The sequence below is a fragment of the Lepidochelys kempii genome, chromosome 6, assembly GCF_965140265.1.
Source record: "Lepidochelys kempii isolate rLepKem1 chromosome 6, rLepKem1.hap2, whole genome shotgun sequence".
NCBI lineage: Eukaryota > Metazoa > Chordata > Testudines > Cheloniidae > Lepidochelys > Lepidochelys kempii.
In genome coordinates, this window is record NC_133261.1 from 14,986,878 (window position 1) to 14,992,877 (window position 6,000).

Sequence of the window (6,000 nt, forward strand, 5' to 3'; positions counted from 1 at the left end):
GAGGAGAGATGGAAAAGACTGGGACTGTGAAGCTTGGAAAAGAGATGACTAACAGGGGAGATGATAAAGGTCTATAAAATTATGACTGGTGTGGAGAAAGTAAATAAGAATGTGCTATTTATACTTTCCCATAATATACCAATGAATTTCAGCAATTTCCCCCTCTGAAATTACTAGGCTGCAGGTTTAAAACAAACAAAAGGAAGAATTTCTTCACACAGTGCACAGTCAACCTGTGGAACTCATTGCCAGGGGATGTTGTGAAAGCCAAAACTATAATGGGGTTCAAAAAAGAACTAGAGAAGTTCATGGAGAATAGGTCCATCAATGGCTATAAGCCAGGATGGGCAGAAGTGCAACCCAGTGCTCTGAGTGTCCCTAGCCTCTGACTGCCAAAAGCTGGGACTGGATGACAGCAGATGGCTCACTGGATAATTGCCCTGTTCTGTTCATTCCCTCCAGGGCACCTGGCATTGGCCACTGTTGGCAGACAGGATATTGGTCTAGATGGATCATTGGTCTGTTTGGCCATTTTTTTGTAAAACAGTGATGCCCAAGTACAAATCAAAGAACAGTTACAGTTTGATTATTTTCTGTTTATTTCGGGTGTGGAAATAGAACAAAGGAAGTTTCAAATGAGTGACAGTGAAACAACTGCAAAGTTAGAGCTAGCTGGTCTGGAGAAGGAGGAAGAAGCTCTGACAAGAGATGCTGAGAAGCAGCATGAGGACACCAGAATGGGAATTTGAACAATGAGAAAGCAAGTGTGAATACCCAAAATGGGAAGTGGAGTGAAGAGCCAAAGAAGCACATTGGTGGGCCCTGGTACTGGAAGTGGCTGCCCACCAATAAGCCATGGAGCTGAAAGAGAAGGAAAGGCGTGGACAGATCCCCCAACCCACAGGTATTCTCTCTCCCCAAGGGACACCCAGCTGGGATAAGCTGTGCCCTGCATACAGAGGAGTAGACCCTATTAAGGAATTCCTTACCACTTTCAAAAGACTCTGTGAGGTTCATAAAGTTCCAGAGCAGAAGAACAACACAACGTTGATTACTAAGTTCTCGGGTAAAGCATTGGATGTATTTAATGAAATGCCAATTGACCAGGCTTTGAAATATGATAAATTTAAAAAGAGTGCATTGCAAAGGATGTGAATTACTCCTCAAGCATTTAGATGAAATGCTGAGGCCTCAGAATGAATGACAAGATGAGTTATAGGGAATGTGTGTATAAATTGCGTGATTTGATGAGAAAACGGGCCAAGGGGACAGGGGCACAGAATTAGGACCAACTGTTTGATCTCTTCACCCAGGAACAGTCCCTGAGCATGTTGTTCTGAAGAGATCAGGCAAGCCATTTGGGATAAGTTGCTGGATTCTACCCAAAAAGCAGCCAATCTCACTGATGATTATGTGCAAGCTAGAGCATCTGGAGAGTGCAAACTGCAAAGGGAGGGGCAGTAGCCCAGTGGAAAGGTGGGAGCCTAGTTTAACTCTGGGAAAAAGAAGCATGGTTGGGAGCCCAGGCACTCACATTGGGAATCTCACTCGCAGACCCGCTGTATGAGGGAATGTGTTACCTATGGGGGTGACTGAACGCATAAGACACACTTGCTCTAAGTGAAAAGAAACTAAGCCCTTTGTCATATTTGTGGGTTCAACCCAGGCCAGCGAGAAGTTGTCACTGCATGCCCTGTAACCCTGCTCTGCTTAAATGCTCGGCTGCCAGCATGCAGTTCCCTGAGTGTCTATGCTGTGCCACCCTGTTCAGCGCTCTGGCTCCGGCAGCCTGTTTACAACACAACAGCCCCACCCTGGTCTCCACCAGTCTTGGTTACTACTTGCAGGGCGACCCCAACACCTCCCAGTCCCGAATTTCCCCCAAACCATCTGCCCTGAAATGTCCAGCCCTCTCCTGGAACACTCCGAGGAGTAAGAAGGTCCAGTGCTCCTTTAGTGAGACAAAAACTCAGCTTAGTTCTTTAACTGGCGTTAGCAATCACTTCAATTCGAACACAGCTCAGGATTTGTTCAAATTACAAGTAAAGCAAGTTAATTAACAAAGAGACAGAGGGTTTCCATGAGTTAAGATACAAGGGATAAAGACAAAGTGGCTACAAGCAAATAAAAGTAAAATACACTTTCCAGTGGCTAAGACTTAACGAGCTACAGCTTTGGTTCATGGTGTATTCTTACCAGTCTTTTTCTGTCCAGCCACGGCTGACTCTCTCTCTCTCTCTCTCTCTCTCTCTGTCAGGACCTTCCACAGAAGTACAAGGGGCTGGTGTCCCTTGTCTTACTAGATGAAAGATCTTTGCCTAAGCAGGTTTCTCACCTATGTTCAATTCCCAGGGATGTCAACCCCTTTGGTTGAAGGGCCCATCTTTCTCAGCTTGCAAGAGCTCTGGCCCCTTGTGTCTGTCCAGTGGTGGATGCAATGTTGGCTTCTTCTGTCTCCTTAGATCTTCCTAAACTCATTGTTTTCTCCCCAGGCTCAGGATGTCCTCATGCTGTTCTTCTCTTTCTATGGTTTCCCCATCCCCCTGCTGGCTCATATGTAAATTGGGCTTTCATTGCTTTTGGTCATATATTGCTTAATTTTCTTGGTGACAGGTAGCCAGCTGCCTTCCCCACTGTCTGGGAGAAAACATGTTTCTCCTTTTATCAGGTCTCAGATTTTAAAGCATGATATCCGTGAGCATCCATAATTCCCCATAGAGTGTTAATACCAACATCTCACAATGATATTAATCACTAGTGTGTCATTAGCTTTCATAAAAGACCTTTGTTGATACCTTTTCATAATACAGTAATATTGTAAACAATCAGTTGATTCATTTGAGGTCCGGACCCTCTGTCTTTACAGCTAAGATGCTATCTCCCCCACTCACTAGGTTGATGGCTTTGTTTACCTTTTATGTAAAGGTGCCTTCGTTGACTCTGCCTGAGGATGAGGTTGGTTAGACAAACAAATACCCATTTCTTTGTCCAGGGCAGACTGGGCTTATGCATTGCTTGCTAAACACATTTTAAGAACATAATTCTGGCCTATATTTATAACTCTTTCTACAGACCCAGGCATATATCACCCAAGGATATTAATGACCAGTGAGCTGTTTGTTTTTCCATTGATATCGTACATGCCACCTTTTGGCTCTATAGCGTGACAACTGTGCGTTAGGTGTAGCGAGCGTATCAGGTGTGCCAAGAGTCGCTGACACTGCTTTTGAACCACAACCAGGTCTCTGTGTTACACTATGTCCTGTTCAGCCCAGGTTAGTACAGCTGTCATTAACACAGAGGTGCTTGAGGGATGCCTGATTAATTTTGTGAGGTCTCCACCACTGGAGTTTATGAAAGGTGAATGGTAAAGAACGCCGAGGGTGGAGACAGTGGGGCCCAGAATTCTCTGGTCAGAGAAAAGATGGTCAGGGACTGTGACAAGCTGCAGGGAGGAAAGATAGATCTCCTGGCACTGGGACAATAGAAAACTCCTGTGCCTTTTGCTAAAGTGCATTTGGAATCATGGGTGTCAAGAGGCTATGGACCCATCACTTGTTACCAACCATAAGGGGGGGTGATGGGGAGTGGAAGGGGGCGGAGAGGAGCAAGTGGAGGCTGGGGGCTTGGGAAGATGGGGTGGCACAAGGACAGGGCTTGGGGAGAAGGGATAGTGCCCAGCAGGAGGGGGCGGGGCCACAGTTCGGGTACTCATGGTCCCCCTACTTTGAGGTAGTTTCCACTGCTCTTGTTTGGAGTGAGATGGTTTGGTGGGTACCTTAAAAGCGGGGGTGCCGGATTGTGTTCAAAGAGAATGGCCGGTGGGAAAGGATGGCTGAACGCTGACGAAAGCTGTTAATGCAATAACCTGCTGCAAAAATGCAATGTTCTGATCTCAGAAGGAAATGGTAAAGACCAAAAAACCACCGGGCGGGGTGGGGAGGGCACAGCCAGCGCCAGCTCAGCAGGAGAAAGCAGTGTGCTTTCAGGTGTGGGAGAGGCCGACACCAACTATAACTGCCACGTAGCAGAGGAAAGTAGCTTGAGCTCGGGCCTGGGCAGGGGAGTTAAACCCTATGAACTGAAGACACTGTCCCAGCTAGCAGCTGCCAGCCTGGAGCAGAGAGTGGCCCCCACTCTAGAAAGCATCCGGGGCCACCCCTCACGAACCCCAGGGAGGGGAAGCAGGGAAAGGGTTTCTGAAGGGGCAGGAAGGTTGTACAGGGAAGCTCCTGAGGAACAACAAAAGCCCTCTGAAACCTTACAAGCAGACTTGTGCCTGCCCGGCACTGGTTGGTGGGGGTGGTGGTTAATGGTTTCAGGTGCATGACTGCCCTTCGGTTGGGCATGTGGGAGCACAGAGGACTCATGAGAGGTTAAGGAAGGATTTTTACTGGTCAGGGATGGAGAGTGACGTGAGAGACTATTGCAGACTTTGGGACAGACGCCAGAGGTGAGAGACCTGCAGGACCCCAGTGAGTTCCTCTGCACCCCTTGCTGCTGACACAAGATACATTTGAGCATTGGCCACTGTGGGCCCTATGCCTACCCAAAGTGGTAAGAATATCTTGGTTGTAGTGGATTTGCCATTGAGTATCCAGAGGCAGTGGCTCTAACATAGGGGGCCCTCCCTAGCAGGAGGTGCTCTGACACCAGGGAGGGGGAGGAGCCTGCACTGCCAGCCCCGCCCGCCCCAGCAGGGGGTGCTATGACACCAGGGAGGGGGAGGAGCCTGCACTGCCCAGCCCCGCCCTCCCCCGCAGGGGGTGCTCTGACACCAGGGAGGGGGAGGAGCCTGCACTGCCAGCCCCGCCCGCCCCAGCAGCGGATCCCCAGTTTCTCCAGGCAGGGCTGGGTAGTGGCCCAGGGGTGTGTGGGGTTGGGTTGAGCTTCTAGGCCAGGCTGTGAAAACTGGGAAGAATGAGGGAGGAGAGGGGGCAGCAGAAGTGGTGGGGATGGGCACAACAGGGGGAGTGTAGGGGGAAGGCAGTGCTGAGGGGAAGGTGAACTGTGTGGAGGGGAGCCATGGAGGAGGGCAGTGGGCAGGAGACAGAGAGCTGGGCAGAGAGCAGAGTGGGAAGAGGACAGGGAGCTGTGGGTGGTGCAATGGTGAGGGAGAGGAAGCAGGGGGAAGGGCGAGCCATGGGGGGAGGCCCGGAGGGGGAGTTTTGGGGGGTGGAAGGGAGGGGGAGCTGGGGGTAGGAGGGCAGTAGTGAGGGGAGGGGGAGTGTGAGGGTGTTGGGAACACTGGGGCATAGCCACTAGGTAACTTGAGGGGATGGAAGACCACGAGTGTCGATGAAGCCCCCTCGCACTAGGCCCCGGTGTCCTTGGCCCCCCCCTCCCGCCTGGAGGCACTCGCAGCAGCTCTGCCTACTAGGCCCAAGTGTCCTTGGCCCCCCCAGCCCCCGCCTGGAGGCATACACAGCAGTTATGCTGAGAGTCTGCAACAGTATGTTACAGAGTCAGACTGCCTGAAACTAAGCAAGGCCAAACAGGGCAGATATGGAAGAACAATGCTGAATAAAGCAGCTTTATGTATAGTTTAACAAATGATACAGAGAATCAGGGAACTAGCTGGGAACTGGATTGGCTGGCTATATGGATACTTGGAGCAGCTTGCTATTGGATAAGTATGCTGGGAAAAAGGATGTATAAAAGCCTGTGTAACTTCCTGCTCGGTTGTGCAGGATTTGAGATTTTATTCTCCGTGTACCTTTTTGCAGCTGCAAATAAACTTTTCTGCTTCTCCACCCCGTTGTGATTATTGGGTGTAGCACACCCGGTAACGAACCACTCCAGCTGTTGTTCAGCCTCTCGGCACTGGGTGCCGGCAACAAGGGGGCAGTGGGGAGGGAGAGCTGGAGAGTTGTGGGGGCAATGGGGGGGATGAGGAGGGGAGAGGATCGGGGGGCAGTAGTGAGAGGAAGGGGAGCCATGGGAGGCAGTGGGGGGGTGAGGAGAGGAGGGGGAGCCATGGGGGGCAGTGGAGAGGGACAG